This window comes from Pan paniscus, chromosome 4 (genome assembly GCF_029289425.2).
Source record: "Pan paniscus chromosome 4, NHGRI_mPanPan1-v2.0_pri, whole genome shotgun sequence".
NCBI classification, from domain to species: domain Eukaryota; kingdom Metazoa; phylum Chordata; class Mammalia; order Primates; family Hominidae; genus Pan; species Pan paniscus.
In genome coordinates, this window is record NC_073253.2 from 138,088,701 (window position 1) to 138,103,566 (window position 14,866).

At 45.7% G+C, this 14,866-nt stretch overlaps 1 protein-coding gene across 14 annotated transcripts in view; it reads left to right on the top strand.

Moving 5' to 3' along the window:
• ARHGAP26 (Rho GTPase activating protein 26) overlaps window positions 1–14,866 on the top strand; it is a 460,401-nt gene that overhangs the window by 75,642 nt on the left and 369,893 nt on the right. The window lies entirely within an intron of this gene.

Consider the following 14,866-nt stretch of genomic DNA (forward strand, 5'->3'; position numbering starts at 1 on the left):
AGGTGTGAGCCACAGTGCCCAGTGCTTTATATTAGTCTTTCTCAGACATTCTTGTTTTGCATGAATGAGTTGGCAGTTTTAAAGCTTTTTTTTTTTTCTTTTTGAGGGTAGTGTCAAAGACTTTGAAATATGATGAAAGTTCAGGACAATTTCCCAAGAAAATGCTTCTTTACCCAAAATTCATTTTCAATTTCAGAGGGTTCAGGGCCAGGACCTTCTAGAGCTCTTTGAGAACTCCAGAATAAGAACTCTTTTAGGCTGGGCGTAGTGGCTCACGTCTGTAATCCCAGCAGTTTGGGAGGCCAAGGCGGTGGATCACCTGAGGTCAGCAGTTTGAGACCAGCCTGGTCAACATGATGACATCCTGTCAATATAAAAATTAGCCGGGCCTGGTGGTGGGCTCCTATAATCCCAGCTACTTGGGGGGCTGAGGCAAGAGAATCGCTTGAATCTGGGAGGTGGAGGTTGCAGTGAGCCAAGATCACACCACTGCACTACAGCTGGGACAACAGAGTGAGACTATGTCTCAAAAAAAAAAAAAAAAAAAAGAACTCTTTTAGTTGATTATAGGATGGCAGCCCCCGTTTTGCAGGCCATTCCTCACCTGCTCTCTGACGCCTGCTGAACTTAACTGAGACCAGCATGTGTGGAGGAGCCCTCTGTGAGGACTGGAGGGATGCACTTCCTTTTCCTCTTCTCCTCCGTTCGCTAATGAGCAGACTCCTGATTTCTTGGCCCGTGTTGCTGCCCAGAACAAGCACCAGGAATATCCTGAGGAGCTGCAGCTCTTGAGGGAGGCTGCTACGAGAGCAGGGAAAATCAGTCTTTCTCTTCCTCAGTTGGGTTATTTCAGGGATGAGAGGAGAGGGAGCAGCAAAGACTCTGGGATTTTAGGAAGAACCAAGCTACTGTGTGTTGATCGTCTGTTCTGTACCAGGAACTGTGTCTAGGTGGTTTGCATTCATTATTTCTCATCCTTAAAAGAACGCTTCCAGGTGGGTATTTGTTATCACCCCGCTTCACAGATGAGGAAGCTGAGACTCAGAGCAGTTAAGAATAGCAAATGTCCAAGGTGGGAGTCAGGTCAGCTCTCTGAAATCATGGAGGTCTTCTGTGCCATGCAGTTCCCCTAGATGGAGTCAGGCCTCTGGGGTAAAGGGTGACTTCACGCCCTTTGCTGATAAAGGAAATGCTTTTCCTTCTGGTGGCCAGACATCCGCAGTTACTGTCTTTGTTATATGCTCTAGATGGCCTTCTCAGTGCTGAACTGCAGACCCGTGTATTTTTAGAAAAGGAAGAGGCTTCTGTGTGTACTGTTTATGTACAGACACATATCAGCTTCTCAATACTAAAATCAGCTAAAGCAGCTGAGTGTCAGCTCTGGCTGGTGTCCAGATAACTGGCGGCCCTGTCTTCTGGCTGGCAGGTCCTCACCATGATGGCTTCAGGGACATGACTGACCCCTCACGTCTCTCTTCTTGATAGACTAAGCTCTGAGTCCCCACAGAGACCTGCCTCTACTTCCTCCCCAAGCTCAGCTCTTGGCTTGTCAGCAGTTGGTCAGGCTGCATCCTTTTCTTTTTTTCCATTTCCCTGCCTGCATTTTCTCCTTGTTTCCTCACCCACACGCCTTTTTTTCCCCTGTGAGACCAATCGCGTTTTGATTTTTTTGTTGTTATGGTCAAAGAGGTTTATTTTGTGCACCGCAGTGAAACTGGCTACCTAAGGTATCCATGTGTGAAAGCCACGCATTAGTTTCATGGGAGGGCAGTGTACTGCAGCGTTTGGGTCTCTGTATCACCATTGTCTGCTCACATTTATAGCTGACTCATGTTGAGTTATATGCCAGATGCTGGCTTTGTGTATTACCTGTTGGGCCACAGTTACCTGTGTGAGGGTGGTTCTGGTATTATCTCACGGGCCTGAGACCTTTCCAAGGTCACATGGCTGGAGTTGTATCCGAGCTCAGAGGGGTGCCGAGGTATATGTGTCGGGTGAGGAGGAGTCACCAGTGCATAGGTGGGAGGGTGGGGCATGCCACCTTTCATGCCTGTCTCTTGCTCCCAGGGGAATGTCTTTTGGTGTGGCCCAGGTGAGCCAGAATTTCAGGTCTTTTTGAGGATTAGTCTGTTTGACCTTCTTCTCCTCTCTGGCAAAGAGGATTTGGATGGGATTTCCCTTCAGTGGGGATTTTATCTTAGTAAGGGCTGCAGAACTGGGCCTGCTGCTTCTAGGATGTGCTATGTCATTCCTGCTCACTCCTCTGCTGTGACCACCCCTGCCACTTCCCCTTTATACCCCAGAATGAAGACTGCATCTCATAGACATTTGGGAGCAAAAGAGACTTACATTTTGTGCTGTCCTGTGAGAATCTATATATAGGATGTTGAGTAACCACTTGTAAGACACTTTGGTATCTTATTTGAGTAGTTTGGCAGATGTCCTTTAGTCTTGTTTTCTCTTTCTTCATTCATTAATTCAATATGTATTGATTAGTATGCTTAAAGCATACATGTATGTGAATAACTCTCCCTTAAAGGAGGATACCATGGGGGACAGTGAGATGCAGAACCAGTCAGTGTGCTAAGGACTTTTCACGTCTTATCTCAGAACAACCTTATGAGGTGGGTAGGAAACCTAAGAAGGGGTCTGTGAAAAAATGGGTAGCAGGTGGTGATTCATGAAGGGCCCCATGTGGGGCTGCCAGTGTGAGAATCTCAGCTCTGTTGCTTGCTCTCGGTGCACCTTGGGCAAATCACTGTGCCTCTCTCACCTTCTGTTTTCTCATCTGTGAAACGGGGATAACAGTGCCTGTCTCATGGGATTTTGAGAGTCAAATGAAACAATGTTTGTAAATTTCACAGCATTTCTCTGATACACAGTAAGATCTCAATAAAAGGTGGCTATTTTAAAAATTACTATTATTAGGTACTGTTATCTCCTTGTTTTCAATATACAGAACCTGAGCCTTGGGGAAGCTGCCTCAGCTTAGGTCACACAGCGAATACAGCAAAGGATGGAGATGTCTTTTTTTTTTTTTTTGAGACGGAGTTTTGCTCTTGTTGCCCAGGCTGGAGTGCAATGGCGCGATCTCGGCTCACAGCAACCTCTGCCTCCCGGGTTCAAGCCATTCTCCTGCTTCAGCCTCCGGAGTAGCTGGGATTACAGGCATGCGCCACCATGCCTGGCTAATTTTGTATTTTTAGTAGAGACGGGGTTTCTCCATGTTGGTCAGGCTGGTCTCAAACTCCGGACCTCAGGTGATCTGCCCGCCTTGGCCTCCCAAAGTGCTGGGATTATAGGCGTGAGCCACCGTGCCCGGCCAGGATGATGATGTCTTAACTGCCATTAGGTGGCACAAATAGAGTGCCACGAAGAGGCTCAAGGGAGAGAAGCAGCACCTGTGTTGTATGGGTGGTGGGCAGTGCTGCAGGTGGACTGGCGTGGGCCTGGGAGGACTCCATGGATGAGATGGCATTTGGAGGTTTGGCCCATCTGGACACCTGGAGGTGGGGAAGTGCAACATTGCTGGTGGAGTGAACATCAGGGAAGATACTCAGGGTTGAGAATTGGGTTGTGTGTGAGCTCAGGCATCCTGATTCAGAGCAGAGGTGGGGCTGTGTAAGCCCATGAGGGCAGGGGCTGGGCTGGGTTAGTTCTGTCCTAGAAGAGTGCCTACCACCTGGGAGGGGCTCCACACACAGTTGTTCAATCCAATTGAATGGCAGTGTCTGGAGGTGGCAAGCTTTAGTTGGTGAAGGGGAGTGATCTGGGAGAAAGGAATTTTGAACTTCAGTTGGAGAAGTTGATTTCTGCCCACAGTGAGACGTGGAATTCTTTCATTTGTATTGCAAAAGGCTAGCTCTCTCAGCCGCCTGGTATTAAACTGTAAGTTGCTCTAGACACTAGTTTTGGTTTTATCTGGACAGTGAATCTGATACTCTCTGAGCTGTTTGGTCAACATTGCTTATGGTAATAGGAGATTACAGGACTGGGTGGCCATCACTCCCTGGGGTCTTTTAAATTTAAGACCACAGAACCTTGAACCAAACAAAAGCTTGTTTGAAGTAAACAGCGTGTATGGCCCTGTGGTTTTCCCAGTCCCATTTTCCTCCTTTACTCCCTTCCGGTTCTTCCTTGTTTTCTGTGGTCAGATTCTCACCATAGGTGGTTCTCCAGCCTTGGCACATCAGCTGAGTGCAGGCGCTCCTCACTTTGTCTAACATATGTGTTAGAGTAAGGCTGTGTGAACATCATAGTTGTGTAGATGGCGTGGAAGCTGCCGAGGTGAGCACAGTGTGAAAGAATTTTGCTTATAATGAGTCCTTAGTGAGGCAAAGGATGGCATTAGTTTTGAACATCTGTACCCTAATTCTGTATATGATTCTTTGCATGGTTTTTATATGTTAGGTTTTCCTGTAGCAGTCTACAAAATTGGAAGTTCCTTAAGACAGGGGCCTGCTCCCTCACTATGTAACCTAGCCATGGCTTGTGGGAATTAACCAGTGGGCATCCGATTTATGGGCCAGGCAGCTCTTTCTTTCCCGCCTACTTGGTTTCTTGGCCCTACTAAGTAATGACTGTCAGAGGACAAACATGGGTGTGTTAGAGATCTCAGGAGCAATTAGTTATCTTTGCACTAAATTGGTTTTAAACTAGAGATAATGATCTGAAATTTACTGGAAGTCTCTTCCATGTTGTTTATTGGTTCCATGGTGATACCATGCCCAACTCTAACTTGATTTTTTATCAAATGTGTTTATTACCCTCTTCTCTGAGCCACAAACAACACTTTAGAAAGGCATAAAGGGATGGGAGTCAAGGTCAGCAGTTTTGACAAATGATTTGAAAGACTGAAACCATCTCAGGATAATTTTCACTAGCTAAAGCAATTCCAGTAGGTTTTCATTGTGAAGTAGGTGTGGACTCTTGTGTTCTCACTCTTGGGTAAGACAGGTTCTCACACCAAAAAGACCCAAGACTTCAGAGCAGGGGAGGCACACCTCTTATCTCTCCCCTCCCAGAGCATTTCCATTTGTATTTGGCTTTTCTTTCAAAAAGACAAATGGTGCTTGAGAAGGTGTGCATACTTTCAAACATAAGCCGCCGTGAGATTTTGCTAACATTCCTTCTCTGTGTTGAAATTCTCTCCTCCTCCATTGACAGTGTGCTCTCCATGCTTCATTCATCCCCTTCTGAACGTCCCTTCCTTGCTCACCTTCTTTGTCCTGTGGATCTTCTCAAGGTTCCCTCCCTTGTGGTCTTCTCCTCCCCAACCAGAAGGTCTGCCTCTCTTTGTCACTAATCTCTCCAGTCCCTAGCTTCTGCCACCACCCACATGAACATGACTCCTAGACTTCCCTCTGGCAGCCCCAGCCCCTCTCCAGTTCTTTAGTTTCTTGATGTCTGCTGGCATCTCTAATCTGTATGCATTGCTGGTACCTCAATCCTGCCGTGTTTCTGTCCTCTTTCCTCCAGTCTGCTTCACCTCCCATGCTCCCTGTTTCTGTTAAAAATGCTGTTGCTGTCCCCGTCATCCAGGCACAACCTCTGGACCCACATGTGATGATTTATTTCACCCAGTTAGTCCCCAAACCCCACGGGTGTTCTTCTGCACACACTCTTCTCACCACGCCAACCACTGCTGGTTCAGACCCTGGCTACCTCTAAACTAGGCCCCAGACAGAGCCACCTCACTTGGATCTTTCCTTCCCTTCCTCTGTGGAGACAGAGACTCTGCTCTGCTGCCTCCTGCAGCCTCATGCCCTCATTGTGTTCCCCAGGCCTCTGCAGAGCTCCGCCTGCCTCTCCTGCTCTGCCTATGACTTCTCCCCTTCTTTCGGCCCTACTGCTTCCCGTGTGTGCAGCCCAGCGTCCTGCCTCTGTGCTTTTTAAATTGTCCCCTCTTCCCATAGGGGTTATTCTCCCCATCTCTCCTTGGTCAATTCCTTAGTGACCAGTTTAACTGCTCCTTCCTTAGAGGAACATCATCCTTTCAATGGGGGCAGTTTCTCCTCTGACTGAATTCTTATTACAGATGCTCTCTCTCTCTATGGTGCTTACTGCTTTTTCTTTTTCTTGCAACCAGCATTAAAAACAACAACAACAACAAAACACACAAAAAAACAACATTCTGTATTTTTGAAGCATGGTAGAGTTGTTAAGAGTAAACTTAGGAGTCAGACCTATACTTGCATACAAACTTTCGAAGTTATTAGCTATATAAGGTGGAAAAGTTTCTTAATATCTCTGAGCCTCAGTCTCTCCGTAAAATAGGTATAATGATGCCTTCCTGATTGAGCTCTTGGGAGGATTGAAGGAGATGGTATAAGTCAATGTCAGACACATAGTAGGTCCTCTATTAGTCCTATTTCTACCTCCTTCCTTCTCATTAGGCTGCTAACTTCTTCAGTCTGCATACATTTTAGTTTTGTATTATGCAGAGCCCTGTGCCTCATATGTAGCAAATAAGGAATAGCTATTAGCTGGATAGCCAATGGATCTGAAAGGACTTTAAAGAGAAAGGATTTTAAGAGAATCACTGGTATAGCCAATGCTTCTACTATGCAAATGTCTAGCATTAGAGCGGTGGATAAGCTCGATATGCAGTGTCAACCAGGCCACAGGAAGATTTTTGTATCACCTCTGAGACACGAATAGTTTACACTACAGATTAATCAGGATGGATTTAATGATGAAATAATTTAATTGTTTTGCACATGAGTGGATTTCGTATTTTTGTTCCCATGGAAAATACATTTTTTTTTTTTTTTTTCCTGAGACAGAGTCTCACTCTGTTGCCCAGGCTGGAGTGCAGTGGCATGATCTCGGCTCACTGCAAGCTCTGCCTCACGAGTTAAAGCGATTTTTCTGCCTCAGCCTCCCGAGTAGTTGGGATTACAGGTGTGTGCCACCATGCCCGGCTAATTTTTGTATTTTTAGTAGAGACGGGGTTTTGCCATGTTGGCCAGGCTGGTCTCGAACTCCTGACCTCAGGTAACCTGCCTGCCTCGGCCTCCCAAAGTGCTGGGATTACAGGCGTGAGCCGCTGCGCCCAGCCGGAAAATACATTTCTGACATTAGCTAAGATAACATCAGGCATTAGCTTGTTAGCAAACATTATTCTACCATATCCAGGCTTGAGATTGTAATTTTAGTAGTTCAGTTCAGTTGTTTTATTATGAACAGCTTGGCATTTTGCCCCTCATAGGCTCATGCACAAGAACTGAGTTTTACCTCATAATCAGAAGGTAACTCCCAAGTATTTATGGATCACTGATGGAACTGGTGCCTCCCTGGCAGCTGTGCAGAATTGGTTATAATCCTTTAGGCCCTATGTGGCCGCCCCCTCCCTCCTGTTTTACACTGGTCTCACCACCCCTGCCCTTTCTCCCACATGCTGGCCTTTAGTTGCTGTGTTTTCTCCAGCCACATGGTCTTGTGCACCTGGTGCTCTTTCGGCATGGCCTTCTCTTCTCTCTCATCTTTGTCAGGTTGACTTTATTTCTGCCTATTAATTTCACACTTTGTCATACAGAGGTCCAGAGACTTGCCTGAGGTCATAGCAGGTTATTCATGGAGTCTGGGTATTTCCAGGGTTCACTCTACATAGGCACACAGTCCCTCCCCAGTCTTGGAAAGATGATTCATGTTGACCAGAAATTCAGCTGTCCTCTAGCAATAGTTTGGGTTTGCTGACAGTCTCGCTCCTTCCGGAACTTGATAAAATAATGATAAGCACTTGTTCTAGAGGGTTGGATAGGTTTTCTGTGAAGAGGCAAGTAATGCTGTGCAGAAGAATGTTAACGAGAAAAGAAAGAGTGAGGTATGCAGCCGCCGGCAAAGCATCAGAGAGGTAGTTTGGCCTGCAGGGCCTCTGAGCGGTCAGAGGTAGTTTAGAAGGGACAGATCTCAGGTGGGAGTCATTCAGCCTTTGCAGTGTTGTGGGATGCTCACATATGTTAGTGAGTATTGTTGAGGGGACCTCATTGTCCTCTGGGGACATGGAATTGGCCCTCCTCACAGGCATTGCTGAGTTCTTTACTAGTGCTGGCTAAGGTCAAAGGCATTCTTGGGAAAGCAAGTCAGCATGGCAGGATCAGCAATCTTAAAACCATCCTTCTAACTCTTACAAAATTCAGGGAGACTGTCTTGGAGCAGATTTATTTTATTTTTCCCTAAATGACTAATTATAGCATTCGTGCTATTAATATGGATGCCTATGGCTTGTAACAATAGGGATTTCTATTCACATCTCACATGCATTCTCGCATGTTGATGCATTTTGGCTGCTTGCTGCCTGTGGACTGCCAGCAGTTGAATTGGTTTTCCATGATTTGGTCGAGCGTCTTGGATGGAGACAATGGGAAGGTTCTTTGATCCAGAGGAGGTCTGTGTTTCCCTGGAACTCTGTCATCATGATAACATGATCTCACTCAGTAAGTTGGTGACTTACTTACATTCTAAAAGACCAACAAAACAGAGTTTACCATGTAGAAGCCTTGTGTGTCGCTCTGCCTGCAGTCAGGGATTCGAGCTGCTATCTCTGCATGTCCTGTTGAAGCACCATGACATTGAGCCTCTCCTTTGGCACAGAGATGTCAGAGTCTCTCTTTTGCAGAGGCCTGCTGCTTTGAAACCTTTGACCTCCCTCATTTCTCAAGCTTGCCTTTATCAAGCTCCAAAGGTGGAGGAAGTACTGATGAGGGGAGGCCAGAGAGTCTACTCAGCAGAGAGCAGTGTCAGCTGATTCTCAGTTTGGCCCAGAAGAAGTACTTAGACTCTGAAGTGGGTTTCTGGGGTGATTGGTGAGAACTTATCTTTATGGTAGCTTAGATTTTATTTTTTAATTTTATTATTATTTTTTGAGACAGGGTCTTCTTCTGTCGCCTAGGCTGGAGTGCACTGGCACCATCTTGGCTCACTGCAACCTCCGCCTCCTGGGCTCAAGTGATCCCCCTACCCCTACCTCTGCCTCCCAAGTAGCGGGGACTGCAGGCATGTGCCACCACATCCAGCTAATTTTTGTATTTTTAATAGAGATGAGGTTTCACCATGTTGGCCGGGCTGGTCTCAAACTCCTGACCTCAAGTGATCCACCTGCCTTGGCCTCCCAAAGTGCTAGGATTATAGACATGAGCCGCTATGCCCAGCCTAGCTTAGATTTTATATTGAGGGTTCTAGAGTCAGGCTTCTGGGTTTTCACCTTGGTTCTATCACTTACTGGCAATTTTCCCTTTTGTAAAAGGGATTTAAACAATAGTATCTACCTTGTAGGGATTTGGGGAGAGTTGAATGAATAATATCTTTGAAAGCACTTGGGAGTTAGCACAGAGTAAGCTTTCAACAAATCGTTGTCTATCATGATGTTGAAAATCCCTCAGAGTAGCCTTGACTCCACGTTCTCAGATGCTGTAGGTCCTTCTCAGTGTGTAGGCAGCACTTACCTTTTCCACTTGAGTCCACACTGGCAGGAGGCTACAAGCTTCCAGAGAGTTGGGTTATGCGTGTTTCTGTTTGTAGTGTAATGGGAAACACTAATGGACAGTACTAGCCCTTAGTAAATGTTTAATAATTACTTGTTGAAGGAACGAATGAAGCTGTGAGCAGGCCAAGAACAACAATGTGGCAGGGTGGTGTGTTTCCTGTAGCTAAGTCAGTTTTGTTAGTTTATGACTACAAGAACCTTCATCATCCTGGAGATCTTGAGAGATCATAAATGAGTAGCAAAATATTGGGGAAATTATTATGTTTTTAAAAGCTTGTCACAGAAAAAACTGCATGTGTTTAATGGCACACTTTGATAAACTCTGTTACCTGTATACATTCATGAAGCCACCACCACAATATTGGGAGAATTCTTAATGCCTGTCTCTAAAGTGTTTTATTTCTCTGTTGCTGATAAACCACTTCCACCTTTGCCTTGAATATGGCTCCCTGCCTCATAAGGAAGGTAATGGGAATCTGCTTTGTTCCTCTCCACCATATTCTTTTCTAGCTTGCATCTGCAGTTTTACATTCTTGCCATTGAAATTTTCAGTGTTTATAGTGTGTATTTGTTGAGTGTCTGTCTCCAGTAGGTTGTAGGTTTGGGGAACGGAAGGACTATGTCAGTTTTGTTCAGTGTCTTATTCTCCGTGCCTCCCACAGTCCCTGAAATAGGAGGTGCTCAATGAAGAGTTAAAGGATGAATGGGTGAGCCTATTGCCAGAATAAATATATGACACTGTTCTAATATATGGCCCTGAGTTGGAAGCAAAGGAAACTTGACTTGTTCTTGGAGATTAAAAGTTATTCTTACCTTCAGCAAAGGAAAATGAAAGGGAAGAAAGGTCTCCTAGGATCTGAATTACTTTAACTTCGTTACTGATATGAGACCGAGTAGACCCTGGAAATGCAGGGAATCTAACATGGCTTAAGCCAGACCCAAAGATGAGGCATGTTGGGGTATTGTGAGACCGCTGTCATTCTGAGACCCAGCTGCTTTGTAGGAGGTTAAATGTTGATGTTGGGACTTTGTATTTTTGTTTTATTGCAAACTGTTTCTCTACTCTACGCTCCCATGGAAGGGGGCTTTAACTGGGTGTGCTGTTCAAAGGACCCCCCCCAGTCCCTTTTGTTCTCCTTCAGCTTGTGGTATCCTTCCCTTGCCTCCCCATCATATATGACAGTAAAGTGCTTAGAGTCAGCTCTGGGTCCCTCAGAGAAAAGTCTCTCTTAAGGCACTAGATAAAAGAAGAATCACAAAAATAATAATTAAAAATGATACAACCTGGCAGTGGTGTGTGGTATGCATTTTGGCAAGAGTGAAGTCACCGTTTTAGAACATAAATGCTCTCAGTGGTGGAGAAAGACTGGCAAAACAGCCTTTTAAAACCCCCATTACAGAAAGAAAGGGCAGGGGTGGGAAGAGAGAGAGCATATTTGTGTTTGTGAAGCTGTTTTTCTACTAAATGTTTACAGAGGAGGTGGAATACCAGATGCATTTAGGGTTATTGTTTTTTTCAGATACTAGGAGGCTGCTGGTTGGTCTGAGATGAAATGAAGTGGAGGTTTTAGAGGTGCCACTTAAGGAGGCTCTGGTATCTTTTGCTCTTTTGAGTTGTGCTTTGTGCACATTTCATCCCAGGTGCTTTGCTCCCTAGATATCCATCCACCCTTCCATCTGCCCATCATTATTGACTGCCTGTTACGTACTAGGCCTATATCCATGCATCTGTCTGTCCAACCATCTGTGTGTCCATCTATCCTGCTGGCTGCCCGTTATGTACTACACACTATTCCTTCCTTCTATCCATCCTCAGTGTCTTCATCCTCTGTCCATCCAGCATTATTGGTTGCCTATTATGTGTCAGGCACTGTTCTCGGCCCTGGGTACCCTGAGTAGGAAATAATTTAGCTGGGAAGACAGGCTCATGAGCAAGATTGTTTTATTGTTTTCTGGTTTGGATGTGAGGCTACTAATGACTGACTTATATACCCTCACTTGTAATGCCATGAAGGCACAGCCTGTCTACTTTTTACTTACTGTTGTCTCTCCAGTGACTTGTACCAGGAATGTAGGTCCACAATACATAGATTTTTGAATGAATAACAATAAATGAGTGGTCTTTATGGCATAGTCTACTCCTTTAAGAGGTGTATAATCGCGGCTGTGAGAAGTCACACAGCAGACAGACCTCATTTCTGGACCAAGTAATGAAGAGTGAGGGACGTCTCTTTATGTCGTTGTGTTCGCCATCTGTTTGCTCCTGTGGACAAAGCTGAAGTGAGCACTGGGCTGTGGGTGGTGCACGAGACTGACCTGGTCCCTGTCTTCTTGGAGCTGCCCACACTGAGCAAGTGTGAAAAGTGTTGGGAGAAACCCAGGAGCTGTGGGCACACAGTGGGGGCCAGCCTGGGCCATGTGCGTGAAGCCACACCTTGAAAGAGGTTCCTGGAGAGCCAGGTGGCAGTCGGTTGGTTGTGTTGGTCAGGGTGGGAGAGGGCTTTCGGGCCAAGGAGGATGTATGAGGGTGCCGATCTGAGGACACCTATCTTGGAGGATCGCTGTTTGGCCAGTGGGAGGGTGACTCTGAAGTGAGGCAGAACAGACCACCCACAGTGTTGAAAGAGCAAGGTTTCCTTTTTTCGCTGTGGCAGAACCCCTAGGTTTTGGTAACAATATGACTTTAAGGCCCAGTCTCCCTAAGGAGGGAGGTGTATTAGCCTCTTTAGGCTGACATCACAAATTACAGCCAGGCCTCTATATCTGTGGGTTCTGCATCCATGAGTTCAGTCAACTGCGGATGGAGAATATTTATTGCATCAGTACTGAACATGTACAGACTTTTTTTTCTTTTTTCTACTCTCTAAGCAATACAGTATAACAACGATTTACATAGCATTTACATTGTATTAGGTATTGTAAGTAATCTAGAGATGATTTAAAGTATACAGAAGGATGTTTGTAGGTTATATGCAAATACTATGCCATTTTATATCAGATACTTGAGCATCCATGGATTTTGGTATCTGTGGGGAGTCCTGGAACTAGTCCCCATGGATCCCGAGGGACAACTGTACCATGAACTGGGCGGCATAAAACAACAGAAATGTGTTTTCTCACAGTTCTGGAGGCCAGAAACCTGAAATCAGAGTGTCAACAGGGCCATATTCTTTTGGAAGGCCCTAGGGAAGAATCATTCCCGGCCTCTTCCTGGCTTTCCTTGGTGTTCCTTGGCATGTAGCTGTGTCACTTCAGTTTCTCCCTCCATCTTCACAGGGCCTTCTTCCCTGGGTGTGTGTGTGTGTCCTCACTTCTTCTTACAAGGACACCAGTCATTGGATTTAGGACCCGTCCTCATCCTATATGACCTCATTTTAACTAGTTACATCTACAAAGACCCCATTTCCAAATAAAGTCACATTCTGAGGTTCCGGGTAGACATCAGTTTTGAGGGTACTATCCACTACAGGAGGGGATATTGAAGTGGGTGGACCTGTGCTAGGAGGCTTCCTCCAAGTCTTTTCATTCTTCAAGATTCCTGGGTTGATGGGCGCAGTGAGGCTGCTTGGGGGAGGGTGGGCCAGCAGCTGCTAGGATTCCTGTCTCTGGTGAGGGCTCCTGGGTACAAGGTTCTTCTCAGGTGCCCAGGAGAAGCTGTGTGACTGAGAGAGGTGGCCCTGCTCATGCATGCCTCTGGCTCAGGGTCACCTCGTCCCTCCTGCAGCAAGGGAAGCATGTCAGGGTTTCTTTCTCACTGTCCTAGGAGCACCTTGATATAGGAGGAAGTGTCTGTGAATAAATAGCTAAAATAATTAATGACCCTAGCAAACAATGGCTTAGGGTTTTTCCACGGTTCTTCTCTCCTCTGGGAACAGTTTCCTGCTGCTTTCTTGGAGGTGTGTTGCCAGGGACTTTCCGGGTCTTCGGGACATCACTTTCCTTTTCTTTCTTGTTTCTCTGCTTGCTCAGGTTTAGTGCTATTAGCTTCTTCCATTTCTCTGGTATTTAAATATTACCTGCAGTGTCTTTCTGTAACAGTGGTTTTTAAACTTATTGTGCATAGGAATCATCCGGAGAGTTTATTTTAAAAAGGCATACTTCCAGATGTATTTTCCAGAATTTCTGATCCCATAAGTCTGGGGCAGTTGGATTCAGGTGAAATTCAAAAGCCAAATCAAGAAACACGTCTCCAAAGAGAGAGGGAGAGGGAGAGAGAAGGAATGAGAGAGAGAGAGAGAATCTGTGTGTGTGTGTGTGTGTGTGAGAGAGAGAGAGAGAGAGAGGGAGTGTGTGTGTGTGTGTTGCAGGCATGCTTTCCCTCAAGTGATATACCTGATGTATTAGAAGGGATGGTTTTTGTATTTACCTGATGTTAATTGGCACGGTTTGTCACTAGTTTATTTAAAATTCTGGCCTAGATACACTGTTTAGATACACACATGCAAATTCTTCTTTTATCATTTGCCTAGTGGCAAAGTGGTTTTAAAATAATATCAGTGGTACCTTGAAAACATTATAGGCATCTTGTTGGCTAAGGAAGAAAGTGAGTGGGGAATGAAAATGGGTGTTTTATGGCTTCAAGACTAAGCCTAGGAAATGGTGTTCTGATTGTTTTGTGTGTCGTGAAGGAGTGAGTAATGGGATGGCTGTTTTGTCTGCGTTTCTGGGACTTAACATTCCCTTTTTAGAGAAAGGGGATTGCAGGGTTTATCATTCTTCTGACCGAACTCTTAAAAAAGGTTACATTCTTATTTGCTTGCTTATTTATTTATTTAGAAACATTATTGGGGGCTTCTGGCGTGCTAGAATTGTGATGACTATCCTTTTATGAACTAAACAGTCACGGCTACTGCCTGCCTGGGGTTTATAATGTCATCGAAGCTGTTCACATTAAACAGTCACCAAACTCAAAGGAGATTACCAATTGAAGGGATAAGTAAGGGAATTCTGGGGAGCTATGAGAGTGTACCCCTGGGGTGGATAGGGAATGCGAGGAGGCTGCTTCCCTGAGGAAGTGACCCTTCATGGAGAATCTAATGGGCTAGGGGGCAGTAACTAGGTGGGGAGACAGGGGAGTGTTTCAGAAAGAGGGCACAGGACAAGTGCTAGGCTTTGTGGCCTGATGGATTGCGGCACCTTTGAGTATCTGCAATTTGGCCAGTGGGGCTGGGTATGGAGTGAGGGCAAGGCCAGTGGGGTGTGCAGACGAGGTAGGTTTTGTAGACCTTGGTTGGATTTATTTTGAGTGGCGTGGGAAGAGTTATAATCAGGGAGGGTATGGAAGGGACCATCAACAAGATCAGGTCTGCCTTTTGAATAGGTTGTTCTGGGCAGCTGAGTGACAAATGGACTGGGAAGCATCAGGAGGGAAGCGGGGAG